Source organism: Bactrocera oleae, chromosome 3, assembly GCF_042242935.1.
Source record: "Bactrocera oleae isolate idBacOlea1 chromosome 3, idBacOlea1, whole genome shotgun sequence".
NCBI lineage: Eukaryota > Metazoa > Arthropoda > Insecta > Diptera > Tephritidae > Bactrocera > Bactrocera oleae.
The window spans coordinates 93482558-93507098 of NC_091537.1; the positions used below are offsets into that span (position 1 = coordinate 93482558).

At 36.5% G+C, this 24541-nt stretch overlaps 1 protein-coding gene across 1 annotated transcript in view; it reads left to right on the plus strand.

Annotated features, from left to right (window-relative positions):
* CenG1A (Centaurin gamma 1A) overlaps window positions 1-24541 on the plus strand; it is a 219619-nt gene that overhangs the window by 78208 nt on the left and 116870 nt on the right. The window lies entirely within an intron of this gene.

A 24541-nucleotide genomic window follows, 5' to 3' on the forward strand; every position in this document is an offset into this window, starting at 1 on the left:
TTAATTTGATTATTTATTTGGTTTTATCTAACCTTGTGAATTTAAAAAAAAATCGATTTGTTTTGCAAATACATACATATATCGAACATAGGTTTGAAAATATTTTTCGAAAGTTTGAAGTTGATTAGACAAATAGTTTTAGCTATAAGTGTATTTCTAAGAATTTCTTAACTAAGCGTAATCGACACCCAACACTTCAAACTCTTTTTTTTCGAAAGACTCTTTTAAGAGTCGGAGAGAAAACGTTGATCGATCGACTTAAAACTTACATACAACCTTGCTCGATATATTGTGTGGTAATGGTCGTTGATATAAGATTTTTTTGATAATAATTTCGATACTTTAAGCCATTCTGAAGTGTACGTACATTAAAAAGAAAACTACCTTGCCATACAAACTATCCTATCTTTGTAAGGAAAGCTTTTTTATTTGTCAAGATTTTTCACTTTTCTGACTTACAAGTGTACAAGTACCATAACTCCTTAAAGCTTTTGAAGAGTTAAGCAAGAGAAGCGAAAAATGTAACTCACAAATGTCAATAAAATATACTTTCATTCGAGATAGGTTATTAACCTCTACTTTTCTGAATACTTTAGTGCATTTTTTCTTTCTATTACTTGACAATTTTTGTTTCTATTACTTGGCGATAATCCAAAATAGTGACGTTTCCATGTTTACCACAGAATATGCTAAATAACTACAATTTGAGTACTTTGGACTTATACATCATTTTGTTGTCTCGTCTAAGTAAAAATTCAACAAAAATCTTTGTTATGAAAGACAGACAAGCATTATTTTTTTATGAAAGCGCACACAAAGCTTGCAACAGATGTTTTCTGTCAACTTAAGAATATTTGCATACCAAAAACAACAAACTGAGAATTTATATTTACATAAAATTTGACTACGCCGTAAATACCCAAACCAAATATTGAAGATTTAAGCTGGTAAATTTGTTAATATGCCTGGCGTGCCATGAATTTTGTGGATATTTGCGTTAAAGAATTAGACAAATAAGAAATGCTAAGTTGGAGTTCTTAAGAGTGTGAAATTTTTATTGCTATATATTTTGGATTTTTTATTTATGAAGTCATAATTCTTTTCATTCAAAAGGTTAAACTAGCTAAACCAGCTTTTAAAAGCACTAAAATGCGTAAAAGTCTAAACGCAGTAGAATTTGTCAACTCGAGTTGATGAATTAAGTCATAGCGGTGTTGTTTTTTGGTTCGGGGGAGCAAGCTACCAAAACCGGCTGGCAATTGGCGTGTGTCCAAATTTGGTGCTGATCAGTGAATGGCGATTTTAGCACTAAATTACTTACTGAATGCAGTCAGGTCTGCTTGTCTGAATACATATGCCGTATATTGTGTGGGCGCGCGGAGGGAGCAACATGTGGCTTGTGTTCGTGTACGACATGACAGCCAATATGGCGACACGCGGTCGCTTGTCAATGAACTTGAATTGCTGACTTTTGCTTCATAAAACGAGCAAACTAAGCGGTGGAACTGAGCATGAGCTATGAAATATCATTGTTTACAAAAAAACAAAATCAACATCGTTGTTGTATTTCAAACTTATTTGCTTCTTTAATAGACGATTTATTTTTCAGACTTTAAGGAAAGGCGCACCTAATCTCAATATTTTTTTTTCTGCCGTATTTGATTTTCAATAGAATCATTGTACATTGTTAATTTTGTTCTGTTTTTTTTTTTGTGACAGAATTCTTATTCGATGCGCTTGTTAACACTTTACTCAGTCGTTTACATGGCCAAGTCAATTGCAAAAGTATATATAACATAATGCAGCGTCACGAAAAAGCGGTTTTTAAAGCAATTTGCGGCAGCGCGCTAACTGAAACGATGCAGTTGTATTGAAAAAAAATCACTTATAAGCGTTAAATAATGAAACAAAATGAATCACTGGGGTTTGCCATTGATGAAGCTGATTTAAGTTCAATTACCTGTTGCACCGCAAGCAGAGACAAGTAATTTGCATATGAAATTAAACACGACAGAAGTGGGCCAAACTCAAAACTGTTTCTCAACAGCTGCAAGTTCGTTAACATATAACCTTTGTGACGATTGAAAAAACTTGAAATATAGAGTTTCTATAATTCTAATTGAAATGTATATCGTATATTAAAATATATTCTTAAAAAGAAACAGAAGTTAATTTTGAAACAGAAAGATTTTCAAGCACAATTTTGCAACAATAATTTCAAACACTAAACTGAGACTGATTTTATTAAGGTCGGCTACATTCGCAAAAAATCGATTTGGATATTTCTAATTTTGACATAGTGACGATAGAAACGTGTGCTATAAATTATTTGTTCGAAAACATTTTGGCTTACGAGATATCGAGCCCCAAAACCGGATGCGGACTATCGTCAAAAATAAGGTCAAAATTTGAGCGCGAAGGCGCGCTTAACTAAACTGCAATATATTATTTTATTGTTACCATTTTTTTTTTTCTATTATTTGCACACTTTTACAGTTATCGCACATCATTTCATGAATTGCCTCCAATAAGAATTACCCCTCTAACAACCATTACGTTTACGAGCATTTTATTAACTTTCCAACACCTCAACAATGCCACGCACACACTCCGGGCGCTCGCAACAAACGAATTCATGCGTAATGTTTCACCTTTATTATAGTAAGTTCAAAGCTTTTATTGTCCTTAATTGCCCATCATATTTCTGTCTAACTTCCTGCCGGTGTACGGGTGTGGTTGTGCAGTATTGTCCATCTATCAGATGCTGTCCTTTGCCGTAACAAGCTTTCATTGCCAGTTTCCAACTAAAACCACACTCATCAGAGCATTTGTATTTCCATGAAAGGCCGCACCGGCACACAATGCTACAATGGCCATATTTTTGCTATGTCGCCCCACCCAGATACCACCCCCTGCGCCTTAACCCAGCTTTGCTTTAGAGCCATTCAAACAAACGAGCCTTATTATTATCCGTGTCCTTTACACCGTTATGTCAGGCACAATGCTTGCTACAAAAGTATGCTGCTAGAGACAGTGGCTGCGTGCGCCATTGCGGCGGCTGGTGTGAGTATTTAGGTTGGATATCTGTTTTTGCAATGTCGACGTTGACAACAGTAAGCTTTCCTGTTTCCGGTGCACCAATTCAACTCATTTAAACGTGGCCATTCGCTATATTCCTTTGTCCTTCTACTCATCCTATCCATTACCTTATGTTTGCTGCTCTCATTTTTCCAGCTGACAGACTCGTTGCACGTGATAATGACAATGTGCTCCTATTACTTATACATACATACATACATTTTCTAGCTGTCCGCCATTGAGAAGTCTAAATGTCAAGAAGGCGCTGTGGATATCGCCTTGTGACTACAAGTGCAGCGTGAAAGCATCATTGTGCTGCTGTTGAAACTTACTAAGTCATGTCAGTCAGTTTGTCATCTGCGTGTAAGTTTGTTGTGGATATCATAATCATTCTCTACATTTTATTCTATTCAACTAGTCTTGGCCGCTTATGTCACGCTAAAACGAGTGGCAGTTTTATGTTCTCTAGTTTTGTTGAAGAAAGCCCACAACGAAAGACAGCCAGTTAAATCCTTTTCACATTCGTTACTTCAAGAGCTTGCACAAAACAGCATATCCATTGTTGCTGCGCGATCTCTTTATTATATGTAAGAGTAACTTAGTGCCGTTAAATGTGCTTTGCACACTACAGCTTTTGCTGTTTCACATGATCACTGAGTTTGACAAAGCTCTAAGCGCCTGATGAAAGCTTTTATAATGCTTTGATTTTTCGTTTTTGTTGTTTTGTTGTTTAAAATATTCGGTTGAGTTCACCTTTTGTTACGAGGCCACAGTGCGGTTTTTCGTATTGTATTGTTGATACAGGTAATTTATTGACTTTTGTATTCAGTTCAAATTCAAAGTACAATTGGTGATGAAAGAGTAAAATGGCGAAGAGATTTAGTTTGGGAGGAAAAATCGCTCTATTCAATATGTGAAATCACTAAAACAAGGTATAGACAGATCACAATTAAAAATTGAGCAAGTAGTTTTACTAAAGTTCGAAACCAACAACAAAAGTTAATGCTGGTTTTACGTACGTTTTAGTACATTTCATTTGAGCTCTGGAAATTTTATTTTAAGAGTTTATATGCACTGGCAAGTCAGAAAAACCGTTTTTTTTGGAAATTTTTTTAAGAGGTATTTTATTTAATAAAAATATGTACAGTTACAAAATTAAATTTACTTTAATAATCGGCGATTCATTTTGAAACACTTTGGATTTAATTGATCCCGCAGCCGATCTCCAGGAGAAGCTCTGAAAAAATGTCTGGCAATAATAACGATTTTTCTGCTAAAAATTGTTTCAAATCTAAAAACCTAAAAAAAATGTTATTATTATAGATGAACACAGGTAACGATCAAAGAACTAATCAAAATATTGATTTTTGACAAAGAGGAGGCTTCCGAAAAAGAGTATTTTTTTGTAAAAAAAGTACACCGCAGAATAGCTCAAAATATTTATTGTAAATTAATAACAAAAACCTTTTCCTTTGTTAATTATCTGCAAAAACAAAATCGTGTGAAAGTTTCAAGTCGATTGGTCCAGCTGTTTCGCTGCTGAAAACGCGTTTAAAGTTTTGCTAGCCGAAACTAATAGCCGGATCAACTTCGAATTTTCGGATAACCTTCTCAAATAAATGTACATTCAATACGCACACATATATGCAAAATTGCTCTTTGAAACTCAGAATTGAATATAACACATTAAAATAACGTATAAGGAGTTGCTAGTTACCTGTGTTTTTTTCTAAAAATGTTCTATTGAGTGGCTTAATCCTTTTGGAAATTGTTCACTATTTTGCTTAAGACTCAACAACTTAAGTCTGCCATATGTGTGCACACATTTCTCGACAAAAATTATCCACCTAATATGCACAAATACTCACATTTTTAAGCGTATTCTAAAGTAAGCATATGAACGCCGCCACATTTTCTAGAGACTTTGCAAAATTTAATCATCTTACGAAGTTACAAAACTGACATACATACACACGTACGAACTTTACATGAAAGTTTAGTTAAAAGCTTAGAAATCGCTATGCTCCAGGGTATAGCATTTCATTATCGTATGGCTTTAGTTGGCGCACAAAAGTATGCAGTGGCTAAGAGATTTAATTCCTCAGTGTCGAGTTTGCAACTGCAACTTGTTGGCTAAACAAGCAGCACACACAACTACATACACATATATTTCAATAATGTACCTTCTTATTTAAGCTATGCATGACATCCAAAATATTTCCTTTTCTTTCTTCATGTGGTGGCAAGTAGCTAAGCTTTCTCTTGTACAACGAGTCATTATCACTTTGAAATCACCATTCAAACACTTAAGAAGCTTTTCTACATACCATATGTAAATGTGTATGTATGTGCTTTAGAACCTTAACCTTCTCTGCTAGCTAAAGCGAATTTTCAAGTTCGCTAAAATATTTCTGTTCACATGCAAGTAATATATATGTATATGTATGTGTGTGTGTGGAATTGTATTTATGTGTTCGCCCATTATACTCAGAAGGGTTTTTGTAACTTTTGTCGTTACTTTTTAAGCAGTTTATTGCCACTTGACTTTTTATTTGCTCGTTCTTTATTCTGCACTGACACTCATATTTCAAGTTGCATGGTTGCATTCTACACACAGCCATGGTTTGTCTGTGACATAATAGTAAATAGAGAAGTTGTCACCCTCCACACACATGTAGTTGTTGTTCTTGTTTCCTTTGCAGTACCGCAAAGAGCTGGTTAAGCATTCAAGCTGTCGTATAATGGCTTCCATCCCATGAATACGAAGAATCCACACATAAATATTTTATATATATGTATATATTCCTTTGTGAGCTCATACTTAGTGCTTTAGTGTTATTTATATGATTTTTATTTTAATCCAATTATGGTGTTGACAGCTTTGCCACATCACAACTTCATATCATTTAAATAATATGCGTAAAGTTGTTGTTTGGAGTCTGAATACTGGGTAGCAGAGCTTTGCAACTACTTATTGTAGAATCAGATCATCAATTATTAAAGATTTGGCTACTAAAATTGTTGTAATACGGCAGCCATTTTAGTGTATTCTTTAACCACCATACTGAAAAATCAACTGATGATGGAGCCTAACCCACTCCCTTTAATACAGCCGTAATATCAAATATACTTCTCTTGAAAGCCAATATTTTCTCTAGAAAATTAGCTTTTTTCTACCAAGTTTAAAAGTACCAATTTGCTGAAACAATCGAGATTAAATTGACTCACAAACGCCGAAATTTATCTTAAATATTTTATATCTGTTAGTTGTCTGGCAAAATCTTGGCTTTTAATACCCTAAGCAGCGTGTATTAAGTTTACCACGTGGTTTGTTTGTGGTTTTCACAACAGAAAACGTCGGAGACCCTTTAAAATATATATACTGTATATATATATATATATTGCGATGGCTATCTAACCGTTTGTCCGTCTGTACAAGTATATATGCAAACTAGTCTCTCAGTTTGTAAAATATCGATCTGAAATAAAGTATTATAGCTTCGGTGAAACCGAAGTTAACGTTTTTTCTTGTTTTGTGATATCTTGAATATTAGTCGAAACTTGAGGAGGTCTTTTACGTCAATTTGTTGTTAATTAAACACTAATATAGCTATAATATCATTAACCGTAGCAAAGTAAAGAACAATTAAGGGTTAAATTGCGAAAATTCTCTTAATTACTCAATTAAGCTCTGAGCTACTTTGTTACACATCACTGTAAAGTAAACCACAAGAGCTGCTTATTTGGTTATTTATAGAGCTTATAGATACTGTTACAAGTTGGAGACGATTTTGTTATTGTTTTTTTTTTTTTGTAAACAAACTTTATGCTCCTCACTTGCATAACTAAATATTATTCTAATTAATTTCTTCCTCTCGTTTCAGGTATGAACGATTTAATATTATTTTACTGCATTTTTTGCGTTCGAGTGAAACCGCGTTGGTAAGCGTTAATAATTTAAATTTTATAGTCATTTAATACCGCGTTAAACTGAATGAATATTGTCGGTTTAAAATTACTTAAACTTCTGACAATTCTGCACTCGTATAGGCCACATACTTCTTCTGAGGCAAAGGAATTCCACAATTTTTAAGTAGCCCATTAATAAAATCCACACATTCATTTCGCTTGCGGTAATGTTTCATTTGTCATTTATGCGACGCATAAATTTTGGCTTAACGGATTCTTAAAAGGATCCCTTAGACATACCTCCATAACTTTACGCTCGCAGCGACATTTACTTCAGTACTCCACCAGGCGTATTTATAGTGATACGCGCACGCAAAAAATGTGGAATCAGCAATTGTTATAAATAAATTTATGCTGCTGTGTGCAAAAACTGAAATTTATGACTCAAACGGGGAACGTGTGTGCCGCATAAAAAATTTCTAAAATTACTCTTTTATGTCGCGCATTAGACCAAATGAGTGTGTGGCATTAGTTGAGCAGTTATTTGTGTATGTTTGTAAGTGTTATACTTGCTGCTAAATGCAGTGGGTGTAAGCAGAAATTGTAGTCACGTGATTTGCCGTAGCTAAGTTGAAATTATTAAGCGATAAATGTGTGAGCAATTACGGCTGAGTAATGGCAAAGATATTTAATTGCGAGTAAATAAAGATTGTAATGTATTTATTTAAGTATAAATTTTTTGTTGGAGACCTTTTAAAGCAGGGATGACTAATTTTGCCGTTATGTTATGTATGAGTAGATAATTGTTTATAGGAGCAAAAGTCTTTTAGTTGTCGGTCCAAATGTATGCTAGGTCGAGTTTGATGAAAAAAATTCGTAGAAGAAATGTGAAAGAATTTTCGCTAAAAGAGAGCATGCTGCAATAGAGAAAATAATATTTGTATTTAACAATTTTCACCCACTTGGTAGAGAACTAAATTAGAGAACAACCCATTGTATCATTCAAGCCAAATTTTGCTGATAAATTAAATTTGCTGCAAATTATAACCACTTAAATTCGTCGTTATACTTTTTAACACCACGAAATTGTCTTTTTATATTTTTCATTCTTTTTTATTTATTTTTTTGTTTCCATCTTCTATTCCAACACAATCACATTTTCACCATAAGCGGCAATTCAAATTGCATTTTCATCCCCTGAGCCTTAGGCGAATGGACGCAACACTTAATTGCCTGCTCATGCAAGAAATCCGGGATAAAGTGGTGGCGACCGAAAGATTTCTGCGCGCTCAGCAACCATGCATAATCCCGTTTATATTTCTTTCCGGTATCTTCTCGAGCGTCTTTTCGCTTTTCTTCTTCATGACGGCGTGTGTTGTGCTTCCCGGCAACCATTAACGCAATGGAAATCTCACTCAGCTCACGTTAAGCACCCGACTCTTTATCAACTTTGGATTATTTTCATTTTATGTCTCGCAGGACGTTTGCTATCCCCCACAACAACAACTACAACTATGCTCGTGAAATATTTTCAATTTCCTGTCTGTTCCACATTTTCGCTTTTTTTGCCGTTGCTGTTTTATTTTGTTGCCGCGCCGCTTCCGTTTCCGCTAATCAACAATGCAATTGAATTGTGCGGCATAAATTCAGGCGCTTTCGCTTGGTCAACCGAATCGAGTGCGCACTCTTTACGCCTATTTGTCATCTTTTGACCATGGACGTTGCTGACGTTGCCAGCATTAAAACAAAGAGTAAATGAAGCGTATGGAATAGCATAAAAGAATCATCACTCGAGAAAATCAATAAGACTCGCTTTATTTTTATTCTCCCCTAGGTATTCGTCTAACTATGCCTAGTCTGCCATGGTCATGCTGCTTGTAGTCCTTGGTGCGCTTGATTACTAATAGCTACGCATTTCTATTTTTACGCGCCACCAAACAAACAGTGGGTGGGGGTATGAAAATGCTTCAGCAAACGGCACTTCACTGATATACCCTCATCTACATACATACATACATATACATACATCCACACCGCCATTTGAGCTGACACTGCTTACCACTCAACCACTTTGCCTCTCCCGCCAATCGGTGGCATCATCGGTCTGTCGCCGTCCATCAATTGACTGTAGCATTTGCAGCAATCGTAATGCTGAATCTCTGGCGCACGAGGCAAGTTCGAGTCCATGATTTGCTGTATCTACTTGTAAATGCTACCGGAACGCAATTAAATTGCAAAGTTGGCAAATTGGGCTATCCTGGACGCACTTCATTGCGCCATTACGTCCATGATATCTATCCGCCGCTTCTACTTTACAACGACATCGTTCACACACACATACGTACTTATTTCTATATATGTGTGTGTACATTTATGCCTGCTTGTACCTGTCGTTGACAGTTGGTTTTTAGAATTGCCGGCTATTTATGTTATTGCCGCATTGTTGTTGCCATTTTATTTGCATGCCATAAAACGGACCGGCTTTGTGCTTAAGTACGGCACTTAATGACCTTTGATGGGCGTGGTTTTGTGAGTTGTAAATAAAATTTATGGCTAGAATATGTTGCATAGGTCGAATGATTCATTGGCTAGACACTTTAACATAAAGCTGATCTAAGCGATGTTAGCGGAGCGAATTTAAAACATTCGAGTTTCGACAAAAACTGAAACTTCGCTTTGAACTTTCAACTGGATTTTAACTTTATGGTAAATGATTTTATCCAAAAGTACTAAAAATTAGCAAAATTATGGCGCTTATGCGTGGGTAGGGAAGGCCACATACTTTGTAGGCTTCTGGGTATAAAGAGAAGATTAGTAGTCCTTAAATTGAGGAGGCCATGAAGTTCTTCTAAAATTTCTGAAAGCCCTTCCCGATCTGTAAATTGACCTTGAAGCGAAAAGCTTGCTTACCAATCCAATATTAACACTTTTTAACTGTAAGCTTATGTTACAATGCCTAGAATTGCAGAAATTTCCGAAATCGTATTGCTGTAAAAGCATTTGCGCTTCAAGTTCGCCATATTGATATTCTTAGCCTTACAGAACCACTCCAGTTAATTACGTCCATTGAGAATTGTATTGTTGCTTGGCTGCCACCTGATTGCCCAGCGGTTTTGTGCAGCACGCTTTGGCTCCTCGTTCAAGCCGGCGAAGCTACTCGAATTTACACGAATTGCGCAACCGAACACTCCTACTAAAACACAATCGCATCAATCACTTGAGAGTATCGTAAAACACAACAATAAGAACAAGCGAAAAAAGGCACAACCAAAAGGTGCCTCCTGAGACGAAGAGGCAGATATATATATATATATATATATGGTATCTATGTACATAGGTAGTTTATTTACGACGGCAGTTTTACTGCTACAGTTCATAGGAGACTCTTCGCATTGCGCACGCCATAAATGAAAGAAGGATCGGTTACAGAAAGGGTGCGCATATTGTATGTGGAAAATTTTTCAGACACACTCGAATGCTGCAGGCGATTACTCAGCGGCATTGTGTTGTTGTGTGAGCAGTATATTCATACAATTACAACAAGAATTACAATAAAAACCCATAACAATGACAATCTGCAGATGTAGTATGTTCTGGCAGAAAGCTTAACTGCTGCGACAGGATGTCATTTGCGGCGAAAGCATATCGAACAATCATTGGCAACTTACGAAACGAAGTGGAAAAAGGAGCAGCAAATCTGCAGAAAGTCCGGGAAGCAACACAATTTCCAGTAGGTAGATAGTAGGTCCCTACGAAGGCTCGAGTCAAGCGCAGCAGAGAGTGAGCCCGGAATATTGGCAAGGAGCAGAGTTTATGCAAGTGTGAATTGCCATGACAGCTGGGCATTTTTGTTGTGCTTTTGCCGCTTACACTCCAACATATACCTCGAACGTGTTGCTCATATCCTTGTAACGACATAATACGCCACGCTACTCGTACCAGCTGATAGCTATTGTGGCAATTTGCATTAACACGTTACGCTCACAGTAACTACATTGTAGATGACTGAATAGACTGCCGAGGACACTGCGGCCAACGGATGCCAGGATATGTAGCACAAACAACGGTGGTTTGTTGCACATGCGAACGCGTGTGTGTTCACATTTCGTGCTGCCACAGGTGCAGCAAACGCTTTTCTTGTAATCCAACACTTGGACAATGAATGCAAATCAGTTGGTGTTTCATATGATTTTAATACGAGTTTTCAACTACATGGCAGATTTAAATTCATACACGCTGCTGCAGCAAAAGCAGTCGAAACACACGCCTTGGCAGCAGCTTGCTACACATATGCTGTGACAAGGACCTCCGCAGTAAAAGTAATGAATTTATATGAGTTTGTTGTGGCAACAAGCCATGAATGTGCAGCATTTTTCGACAATTTGCGCATTTTACTTGCTTCAGGTATTTTAGCAAATAAAATTTAATGGGATTTCTATCAATTACGTGAGAAAATGGTGTACAATATAACAGTATAATAATGAAGTAGCAAAATCATAATCCCATTTAGTTGCAGAAATTTCGAAAAATTAGAATTTATTAGTGTGTATGGAAGCAGCTCCTTGGTATGCATGAAACTTGCATAAAAAGTATAAACCAATTTAGCAATGGTATAAGATTTAGTGGCATAAAACTTAATTTTCTGATATGAATTAAAGTTGCAGACAATATTAATTTTGTGAAAAAAAGACAAAAAGCGCAAGGCAAACATCCTAAGGCGTTTAAACTCTATTCTAATTTTTCTCCCAAACACGAAATTCCAATTTCTTTGCTTGAACAAATCAAATTTATATTACTCTCCCCACTGCTGCAACAAATTAACTTTGGATTTTTATCAACATTCTTGCATTAACCGCACGTTCCGCCCTCCCTACGGCGCGCTCACTTCCATTTCAACTCACGATGTACTCACTCACTTCGCCAGTTGAAGGCATTCAGTCGAGTGCAGCTAACAATTGAAGTTGGCTCGCGCCAGCAAAACTTTATGAATTAAGCTTTTCTTTCAGCCGGTTGCTGTAATTTTCTTCACTCCGCTTTAAGCTTATTTGGCGCTGCCACAAATACGCAACGGCGCGGCGTCAAAAGTTGCTGAAATTCATCAAAAAGTTTGTGTACTCGTCAAACAAAAAAAAAACAGACTTAAAAGTATATATTATATATATAATATATATGTAGTGTATATTTAAGACTGACGAAAAGTCGCTAACAAATGCACGCGAACTATAAACCGCTACCGTTGATTCTTATCACTCTGCCGTTGCGTCAAATGAAAAGCCAGTCTGTTTTAGAAATCGTCAGACATTGCTGATATTTCGCTCGTGCATTGTAGGTACTGTTAGTTGTTGATAGCATTCACAGTTATCGTCGCAGTTGGCTGAAACAACTGTTGCAAGTTGCCATTTCGCTGCCAGTTGTTAGCGCCGTTCTCCGAAAGGATTTAACGCTACATCGCGTATAAGTAACGAACTAGTTAAAAAGTTTAATTTCTCTATGTTGGCGGAGTTGCTTGCTCGATGTATTCACGTGGAATGCATTTGAAGAACTTTAAAAGTAATTTTGCTCCAGCGTCAGTTTATATTCTTTGTATTTCCTTTGAAATGGCAGCATTTTTCGACAGTGCTTTAGTTTGATATACTCCGAGGAGAGAGAGGGAGAGAGAGAGTAGCAGTAGCGCATGTAGACATTATAAGTGCGTTCTTTATCGTAAAGTTATTGAAAGATCAGCATGCCTTTCTAAATTGATGCAGAGACCTTTGAAGACGTAACGTTACAACCAGCTCTGTTTTTTTATACCCCTTGTCACGAAGTTTGTAAAACCCCGAAAGAAACTTCGAAGACCCTATAAAGTATATGTATATATAAATCATCAGCATGACGAGCTGAGTCGATTAGCCATAGCCGTCTGTCTGTATATACGCGAACTAGTACTTTAGTTTTTCAGATATCGGTCTGAAATATTGCACACCTCCCTTTCTGCCGCCGATTACGGACCACTATAGCATTAGCTTATATAGTTTCCATACAAACTGATCAATCAAAATCCAATCATTGTATGAAAAACTTTTGTATTTGACCAGTTATAACGGAATATGGCATGTATTATTGTCTAAAGCAACGGCGCAGTCTCCGAAGATATAGTTTAGCTCTGACTGATTAAAATCAAGGTAAAGATCTTTTTTATCCTTTTCTGCTATAAAAAAATGCAACTGGGAAGGTTATTACTGCTTCGGTGCAGCCGAAGTTAACGTTTTTTCTTGTTTCTAACAGCTTTAAGCTTTAACAAACCATCTATTTATCCCACTAAAACCATAAACCATGCTATCTATATACCGTTTAGTGTTAACCTTACCACCTCAGACCTTATTACTGGCTGCCACAACATAACTCGTCCGACACACCTCGCACAACTAAAACAACACAAGTAATTGCCGACATTAACCGACATCATCCTTTCATATTCGTGTTGTTGTGTTGCAGCAAAGTAACTGTCAGACGTAGAAGAAGAAGCAAGTGCATGGCAGTAAAGCACAGTAGTGACGCGTGTGTTAAGACGCGCGTTGAATATTTATGATGTCGATGTGGCGTAGACGTTAGTGTGCCACAAGTGGCAGACACCGTCGCATGCGCTTAAGTTAGGATTGAGGAAAGTAGCGCTGCCCAGCAACACAATGCAGCATATTTTCGGTGAATGAAAGGTGTGGCAACTGCGGCAGGTGAATTCTCCTGGAAGTTGAGGTTAAGTGCAGTTTCATTACTTTTACGTGGCGATGCAAATTTCTGCAAAACACAAAATAGCTTCATAAAATATGAAAAAAGTCAGTAATCTGAAGTTTAAAGCCGTAATAAACCTAAAAAAATTTAATCGTTTACCATTCGTGTTGAATGAAATATTGAGCCAACAGCTTTGCCTTAGTTGATGTCCAGTGGTATTAACACAAAAAAATATTGATGGTGTTCTTTGACAGATTGCCACTAATTAATTGTAAATGAAAAATGTTGTTGTTGTTTGCAGTGCAAAAGCGTTGAAATGTAAAGCTAAAGTCAATAGACAAACAATAAAAAACCTTCGAAAGCGCAGAACGCGAAATCGTATTTTCAGTTGCAAATAAAAAAAAATAGCGATGAAGTGCCGCTATTTAATATTTAACAACTGCTGCTGCCACTACTGCTGCTTGTGCTTCATTTGCTCAGCAATCTACGCACGCTCTGTTGACTTCGGCTTTTGCGCCTTTAAGTATGCTTTGGTTTATTAAAACGACAAGACATAATAAACGAAAACGCGCGCGGAATTTTCGAGTGCTGTCGCTGTTGCGAGACCTTTTGCCAGTGTTGTTGTTGAAGTTTATTTTGCTCGCCGAGTGTTGGCTTGTTGCTTTTCGAAATAAGCTCACCGTTGTATGTAGTTGCTGCGCTTAACAAACCCGAAATACCGTTGCTGCTGTTTTTGCTGTCTTTTTATAAGCATTTGTGTCGGGTAACAACAAGTAAAGTCTATAATTTTATTCTATTACGCTAACGCTTCTTGTGCAGCAAACAGCTTCCGCAGAAATGGCATGTCAACATGAAAAACTAATAGCGACAGCGAGCAATTTGAATGGAAATTCGTTTGCTTCCGTTGCTTTTGCACCTGGAAATTTGGCATAAAAAATTAAATGTTTTTGCTTTGAACTGCTCCGCTGAGTAGTTGCAAAAAGGAACAAAAAAAAAATTAAATTAAAGAAAAGCTGTAATAAGCAAGTAGGGGTTGTAAGACTCTCTTTTTATGCTTAACAAAATCCGTATTAAAATTGTTGACATTAAAACAATTGCAGGCAGCAATAATAATTAAGCATGAATATGAAATTGAGACATGACTCAGCTAGAGCATATTAACATATAATATTAACGGTTAAACAGATGCAAGAGAAGCGAAAGAAAATTTAAAAATTCTAGCTTCTACTCCACATGTAAGGAACTGCTGTTATTTGAATCTGGTTTTTCAACAACCATTTTTTTTCTCCTCCATTGTGCATTATTTTCTTCCAAGTGCTTTAAGAATTTTAATTTATTTGCTTCCTATTCAGTTTTGCCTCACGTACCTTCGTCTCGTTTTTAATTTGACACTAAACTTCTTATTGCCGGAACGTTGTCGAATTTTCCAGCATTGCTCAGCTGCAAGCCTTACTTACCTTCTTTATTGTATTTCTGTTTTTATTTTTTGGAGCACCGGCCGCCAGCGCTTTGTTGCGAATGCTCACCTGCTCTCAGTAGGATAACAATTTGCTATGCTGGCTTCTGCTCGGTATCACATTTAAGATTTTATTTCCTTCTCCTCAATTTCTCTATACACCGTGGGCTTTCAAAGCCCAGGGGTTTAGTATTTCTTCTTATATTTTGGTGATTTGCTTTTGATTTTCCTGTTTTTTTTTGTGTTCTGCTTTTGCTTGAAATTTAAGTATTTAATTATTTTTATGTGTTTACAATTTTTTTTTTTTTGTTTTTTGCATATTGTAGACATTTTAGTCACATATTTTGTTAAAACACTAAAAGTGTTTAAAGTTCTGTTTTTATATAGTTTTCGCGCCGCTATTATTGCAACTTCACTTTAATTGTAAAAAGATGACTTCGTTGTACTGTTTTATGAGCAAATGCTGTCAAAACTGCATTAACGATTTCGCCCCACCTCGCCTTGATTTTTTGCTTGCCAGCTTCTTAGCATTTTAGTCACTGTTTTGCTTCTCTCCATTTATAAGGCTTCGCTGCTGCTTCGTTAATGTTGAAGCAATTTGCGTTTACTCAATTGCACTTTGCATTTTCAATGCATCTAAAATATTTTCTTTCACGCTTTCTTAAACTTGATTGTATTCTTCGGGCTGACGACAGACATCACTCAACGTTTTATGTAAATTTCAACGACAAATTTACTCAGTAATTCTACACTTCACTTTATTGCTTCGATGCATTTTAGTTTTAGCGCAATTGGGTTACAAAAAGAAAATTCTTCAAATTATTTATTATATCACCTTTTCATTTTCTACCTATTTTTTTGACTTTATAATTAGGTGTTGTTACTCCTCAATAAAGAGGATTCAAAGATGAAGTCGCACCATGGCAGGGGATACAAAAAGAGTTAAATCAAGGTCTCATGCGATCCATGCCGTAGATCAGCTTGACAGGGGTTTCCTTAATAACGCAGTCTTGAACGGAGCTTACGGATACCTGATAAATACAAGCCTAGCAACCAGAGTCTGGCTACAATATACGTCTCAGCTATGATATAGCCAAGGTTGATGAAGTATATCCCGGACCCGAGCTGGTAATGGCAAATAGAAAGGCTATTACATACAGGCCAAGGGTAAGGCCTTGGATCTCGATTACATCATCACAGCCGCATCAGATAGTTAGAGCCTGCAATCCAATTCTGTCAACGAGGGGATGGAATTTCGTCAAGGCTTTTCAAAACCAACAGCAAAAAGGCGTGGAGACTATAAGAGCCAAGATGCAGATCTTGTTGTTACTAACAAAGAATCCTTATACTCATGTTCACTAGATTTGTGAAAACGTAGTTTAAATAATTCTATATTTCATCCAGAAAGGATTGCTCTAGCAAATGGCAATCAAATAAGAAAGCTTTTAGACATCGCTGTAATGCACTGCGCCACAGCGTTGCATTATGCGAACCTACTGGTTTGGAAAAAATATGGCGTAATTGCGAAAACACATTTTGCCGTTCGTACTTTGTCTACTGTTCCACTTTCACCATTCAGCTTTGAAAATTATTAGCTTTGCAACCCAGGAGCGCGTGTACACAACACATTTACGTCCTTGCCTATTCCCAAAGCAAATTTTTCCATTTATGCTTCTAATATATTTTGCGAAGAGCGGACGTGTACTAAACGTTCACCCTCTACTCCTTGCACGTAACAGGGTCAATACAAACGTGAACGTATAGAAAACGCAGTGGGGGAGCAGAAATAAATTTTAAGCAGAAAAATGGCAAGCGAACGACCCTTAAATGTCGACCTCAATTTTATACAATTTTCGCAATTTCGGTTTTGCTCTTCTTTTTGCTTTCCTTACAATCTTATGACAACTCAACCTGCCTCAATGAAATAAATACATATCTACACTGCGCTAGACACCGCTAACTAACACACAAAAAAAAACAAAAAACAAAACGAACTGGCGTGGGCTTGTCTGCAAACTTTGTCCGTTATCTCTCCACCCCACTGTGCATTCGCCGCTGTGTTTGTTAATTTTACTTTTCAATCAACCGATTGAAAGGCTTTCAGCGTTGTCTGCAGTGGCCAGCCGAACTGTCAGTTCAAGCAAATATGTACTTTGTAAGGAAATAGCGCACGGCAAATGCTTCTTTACGAATCCGCTTTCTCGACTCTTGTATAGTGTTATTGTCATTCATTGCAGCTCTGCTTTGTTTGGCAGGCAGCAGCTAAGATTTTGCAGCGCGCTCGTCAGCGCTTCGTGCCAAATCGCTTGTTGGCGTGATATGAATTGATAATCGACGAAAAAGAGAGCAACAAAAAGCCGAGCCAATCACATACAAATACCTAACCACTTACACTATTTGGGTGACGGCAGTCTCTTTGCCGGCAGGACGTATCGCTCGCCTCGCCGGATGTGTTTTGGACTATCCATCCATCCGCTCTTGCCTTTTTTCTGCGCTGGTTTGTTTGTCCACATATAAATACTTTCAATAGTTTATGCATTTTTTACAAAGTAACGAAACGTGTTCGTTTAGTCAGGAAATTAATAAAATGATCGTAATGATAAGTGGTCATTGTGCTGAAGTGTTGAAGTGCTTCGCTTTATCAGAGTGTAAGGGGATATCAGAAGTGGTTGAAGGAGAGCGATTATTTTTATACCCTGAACGGGGGGTAACACCCCGAAGGAAACGTCGGAGACCCTATAAAATATATACATAAATGAATACCATGATGAGCTGAGTTGATTTAGCTTTCTTTTCTTTCATTTGATGAGGTATCTTCACGAAATTGGCATATTTTATGGTAATAATGCAATATCCGAAGAAGTTGTATAGATCAGATGACTATAGCATATAGCTCTCATATTAACTGAACTATCGGAATAAAGTTCGTCTAAGGATTTGTATTTGTGAAGGGTATTATAGCTTCGCTTCAACCTAAGTTAACGTTTTTTCTTGTTGTATAATATTTTAGCATAATTTAATAAATGAAGATCCAGTATTTTTTAGGTTATAAGATAAGACTATAAAAAAGACTTTCGATGTTTCCAGTGATTTCCAACATCTTCTACAAGTTAATGAAATTTATGCCACTTTGTCTTTAACTGAGCCCATGGCATCTTTAACTACTTGTACTACATGACTGCTTTTATTACTAAACTTTCGAAAGCCACAATATTTACCGGTGCATGTTTAATGACTGCGCTTTCATTATAACAAGAAAAGTTCGGCATTGAATAGCTACCGAGAATTGCACATGCTCGTTTATTCATACACCAACAAATTCTTTACATAAATGAATCGGCATTCTCACATATTATATGTATGTGTATGTGTAGTTGCAATACCGTTTTGACATGCCACCAAAACCACAAAATACACTGAAAAATGAGCAAAGCTCTACGTGTCTATGGCGTGAGTGCATAAACGTGTAGCAAACCGAAGGACAACAAATTCAAATTACCACATAAGCAGCGTACCAGTCAAGTGCGCCTGTAAGTATGCAACGCTACGACTGGCGAAATTCGCAAATGCCGCATTTTGGCTGCTGCCGTTCAAGTTCAAACACATGCAGCCAAAAACACAAGCGCGCAGCTACCCTGTAGGCTAGTAACAAGTTATTCAGTCGAATTTTAAGTTCGTAGTTCGCTGCATTCGTTTTGTGAAATTTTTAACTTAAAGTTCTTGGTGCCTTTAAGGAGTTATATCTACTTGCAAGCGAAAAATATAGTATTTTTATGTATTTTTTTTAAGTGGCATTTTATTTAATAAATACATACCCTTGATCCCGTTACCGAACTCCAGGAGCACCTCCTAAAAATGCTGTCTGGCGGTGGGAAAGATTTTTCTGCTAAATTCATCTGAAATCTAAAAAGCATAATAAATTTATTATTACTATAGGCTAATTCAGGTAATGATCGGAGGATTACTCAAAATTTTGATTTTTGTCAAAATAGCTGCTTCGCGAAAAATAACATTTTTTATACAAAAATTTGCACTTCAGTGTGGCTTAAACAATCGAAATAAATATTTCTTACTCCTTCGGCCATTACCTGAAAAATAATTTAAGAAGTTCGTGTGAAAATTCGTTTCGGAGACATTTTCCTCACTTTCAAAATTTCGGAAAATGTTCTCAAATTTGCATGCATTCGATTTAAATGCAAAACAATAAACCGATTTTTTGAAATAGACCAGTGGATATAACAACTTAAGTTACATCTTCAACTGCTTTGTCTTTAATCGATCTCCGAAAAATAGGTCGGTAGATAATTCTTAGAGCAAAGCAATGAAAAAATGAATAAGCGCCCAAATTGTTATTATGGCGAAAGATAATAAAATAAAATCAGTAAAACCTAGTGTCTTTCTGGGTCGCTGTAAATTATTTGCACTACCATTGACACTACAAATTTCTGATGCCATTTGCATTCCTAGACGCATATGAGACCACAGGAATTGATGTGCATTCAAATATTTTTCGCCTCTCCCTATTTAATGTAATGCAGTAAAATTCCCCTAATGACACCCATAAAAAATATTCATCTATGCAAAATTCAAACATAATTGGCGCTTAAGTTTGTTTGCGTGGCATGCTTTGCTCGCCGAATGCGCAAAAATCACACCAATGTCAATAATGTGTAGTATACATTTTGGCGCATTTGCAAGCGAACACCACACACGAGCACAAAATTAAATAGGTAATTTGACTTGCTCGCTGACATTCGCGCCGCGTGGCAATTGCGGTCGGTAATTACATTGTAGTCGCTGGCGTGACGCTAATTGGACTGAGGCATAAAACGAGTGCTGGCACTTGAAGCGGTACTCGTAAAACTACCTAAATGAGTGTAGTGGGTAGTAAAATGTAGTGAGCGTTGAAACGCTAACAAGTGCAATACAAGTTCAGGCATAAAGAGCGTGAGTGTAATGCACTAGATTTGCTGCTTTACCTGGACGGCGCTAATTAGTTAAAGATTGTGCTAAAAGGAAAACTTTGAATTAGATGTGGCGCAAGTGCACACTTAAGCAGACTATGCTGGGAAATTAGAAAACAAGTTTTAGCGCGAAAGCGACTGCTTTGATTGTAGCGAGGTGTGATACTGTGTGTGCAGTTGTTGTATTACTAGCTGTATATTTTTTATTATTTTTTTTCCAATGTCTGCATATCCTTAAAGCTTGTTCGCATTCACTAATAAGCGTTTAATGGAAATCCGTGTAACATTTCTCCAGGTAACACTGTACCTATATTAATTTTAAAAGCATTCCAGAATTGCTTGCATTCTGCGCAACTATTATAAATATTTACTTTCAAATACTTTTGGCATTTTTATTGCAAGCAATACATTAATTCTACATGCCACTGACATTTTAGACATTCTGCCCTTCTGCGCACTAAAGCTGTGGGCGTGGGTAAGTGATGTACATACAATCCCTGTACAGATTACAAAATCCCTATTACTTCGCTTTTCGATACCTTTTTCGCTACATTTTTGGTAGTTGTGCTGTCAGCGAAAAAAGTTCCGTAGAATAACAAATCATGTGCACTTATCATGCACATATACAACAACAACACTAACACATTCAATTGTGTTGCGAACACATACACACTTGCATGGCTTGGCCGACGCACAAAAATGTTGCCTTTTCGAGGGTCAAAGTTTCAAGTTTACCAAACAAATTCTCATAAATTTTCAAACTATGCTTTACAGTTAGCGGTGTGAGAAAGTTGCGTTGGAGTGTACAATTTTGCAAGGGAGACGAAGCAAACTAAAACATTTCTGAGGGATAAACTATATAATATTGTATATAAATGCTGCTGGTGTGACTTGTCATCTACGCTGTTTATATATTGAAATATTTGTCGAACTCGGATAACGGTCGAGCAATCGAAAGCTCATGAAATCACTATTGAGTTGGTGAATGCATTCAGTTTTGCCGTTTTCCATCAATTTCTCCAACATATTTCTCATCCTTTTTTCATTTTTATTCCTCTGGCGTATACTTAGTTCAATAGTTTTGTGCTGGTTGAAGCATAAATCAGAATGCAACTGTTGCCGTCTGCTGCCTTCATCTGACTTTTTGCTACTTTCCAAGCATTTTCAACTTTTCTTAAGTCAACTTCAAGCGTTCTGAGAAAAACAACCAGCCTCACTTATACTGACTTTGTCGCTCAGCGTTGCTCACAAGTGTGTGGTCTTGGATACTAAGCGCACACTTATGTTTGTGACCACAGTGTCCTCCTCATTATTGTTGTTGTTTTGTTTCAATATATATACATATATTTCACTTGAATATATCGAAAATAAATGGAATTTATTCATGATAAATGATATATTTTCTGATAATCAATAAAATTATATACATACATATACGAATGCCCTTTTCTGAATGAAAATATAATTTAAGAAATCAATATTTAATTTATAATATTTAATTTTATTATTCATTTTTTATAATTTGATTTTCTTTGTTTCAAAAAGTACCGGTTTCGAGCTAAATCAATTTAAATTCAAAAATATTAATAAAAACGATAGGGTGTACTCAGCTCTTCAAAAGTTGTAAACCAAAATTAAAAAAAAAGAATAATAATTTAAGTTTCTTCAAACCTAAAGTAAGTACACAAATTTAATAATTTGTCACTCAAATCTATCTAGCCCTAGAACTGTAAAAAATATTTCTTTTATATTTCTAATCGGTAGCGATAATGTAAAATATTTGGAGCTAAAGTGATCTGACGCACCCGCTCTTAGTCATTTCCGAATATTTTCGAATAATATTGCAATACCACCACATAAGAGCTGATGAACTTTACCACCGCTATTAAAACCTCCTTAACCATTTGCAAGCTTTGAGAGATTAATATTTCAATTTGAATGGCTTCCGGCAATTCAATGCAGTCAGTTGACAAAGAAAAAACTCTGTGTGAGTAAAAAGTGTGAAAAGCGAAGAAAACGAGAAGCTAGACAGTTTTATTGGATCATAAGTTATTGTCACTAAGTATTATGCACTACCCTTGACTGCCAAATTTTCTGCTACAACAACATGCAACACTGGCACTCACCTTGCCGCCGATGGCGCAGAACGTGGTTTTAATAAATCGGCATGCACTTTCGGATGTTCGAAAACTAGTGTGGCAAGTGAGAAGCGTGTTAGAGACAGAAATTCACTTTCCACCAAGGCGAAGGAGAAGTGGGAGCAAGAATTTTTTCACCTGCCTCGTAGAGGGTAACTGCCGTCTGTTGGCCTTTGTGTTCGTGACAAATGAAAAAGAAAGTGAAATTTCGTGTAGGCGTGCTATTTATGCAGACAGCAAGTAGTGATTAAAGCGTGAGCGAGAGAAGAGAGTATGGGGAAATTGATTTTTGTGAGCATTCGCACTGTGGAAGATTTTGATAAAAACTGGAAATAACCGTTATTCATGCAAGAAGCAGTATACTATTTATATAAAGTGCATAATATTTCTTGAATTCAGATTCGTTAAAAGCTTTTAAGCAGAATAAGTAAAGTTTTTAAGTTTGAAGTTTTTTGGAAATTATTTTCCGCAAATTTTCAATTTAATTATATATTTTTAAATTTTACTAAACTTTTTCTTGTCTTTAATTGAATCTAATATTTTGTATATAATAATGACATATTTTTCGAAACTATTTTTTCTACCAAAAGCTGCCAAAGACAAACAAGCCTGCCGACAACAGAGCCTTAATGCGTATGGCAATAAATTTCAATTTAGTGACGCGTCACAAACTCGAAAAAAAAGCGGAATACTAACATTCTATGTAAATCGTTTTTATTATTTTTCTTTATTCTTTACTCGTTCAGTCGCAGCCAAAGTTCAACTGCAAATAAATATTCATTTCATTTCCTTGAATTTGGCGACGCATAAGCTATACTATATACGTACATATATTAGCCAAGAGCGATTCGGCGTGTCGGTTTGGCGGCGTCTTAGGTGTTAGTGGCATGCTGCCATCTACTGGCAGCCTCGCGCCGGATGTCGTTGTCTTCGGCGACTCTAACTATTTGTCTGTGCTGCCAGGAATGAAAGCAACTGTTCGAGAGTAACGGCATCCCACTACAACCAGAGACTAGTTGAGACTATTGTCACTTCAGTTGCAGCTAATAAAATATACGGCGACACTTGAGCTCGTTTTGATTTTGTTTTCGTTGCAATTCTTGTATTCTTCTCGCACTTAACTTGCTTTTGTCCAAAGACTTTCCTCTACACATTCTATTTGCTGAAATATGGTGTGGTTTTTGAATTTTCTAACACGGTCGACAGAGAGCCAAAATTTCCGAAATCCTGTAAGAAAAAAATATTTTTGTCAATAATCCTGTGCGGCTTATTTTTAAACAGTATCTCAAGATTTCTATAAGCTACGAAATTGTCAGCGAAAACTGCTTGATTTTCATCTCCACATATCTCATCACTCTCTTGTAAAGAGTTCGCCATAATTACCTCAGCTTTCAAACTCGTTACAATTTTAGTTCTCTTCTAAATGCACTCTCTGTTTGCACCGCCGTCTGATGTACAGCATTTCGTGTATTAAAATATTTCACCCAACCAAAAATATTCTTTTGTAAACACCGGCATTTTGCATGCGCCTTTTTTCACTTCCCATATTTAGTCTAATCACATGTAAATGCCTTGAACTTTCCATGAAAGTATGCAGAAAAGATTTACATGAATATAAATCTCTGATTGTGTGTGCTCCGGTTTCGGCTTACTCATATGCATCACTTTCCCGTTCAAATAAAGTTTCACCTTTTATTAGCAAGCATTTTATCAGGGGTCTATTCGTCAACCCACACTCTTTGAACAAATTTCATTTATTTCGCCCTCTTTGTTGTCCTCGGGCGAAATTTGGCTAACTGCCATTTAACATTTAAATTATGACTTGAGGATAATATTCACTCAAAAAAACAGGTTTCCGAAAACTCTTTGTAAACAATTAATCAAATCACTCTTAATTATATTTTTTACAATCAATAACTACAGATTCTATTTTGATAGTCTTAAAATAATCAAAACCATTTCGTTGCCATTAAAGATGAATTTCCCTGAAATATTTCACACCTGAACGCACTTCACACAAAAGCTCAAGTACCCCACAAAATGTCTGGAAACATCCGTCTGTCTTTGCCGTCGCTTTCGTTTCCTTCATTTTATGCAAACTTTTTATCTTTTATTTGGAGCACTTTAAGAATGAAGTTACAAAAAACTATGACGAAGAAGAGTTGACCAATTGAATAGAAATTCTTTAAGAAACCCGGATGATGCAAGCTTCGTTTTTTTCTTCTTCATTTTATTTGATCTCCTTGCCCAACAACCCGGCAAGTTGGTTGACCATTTGAAAACTA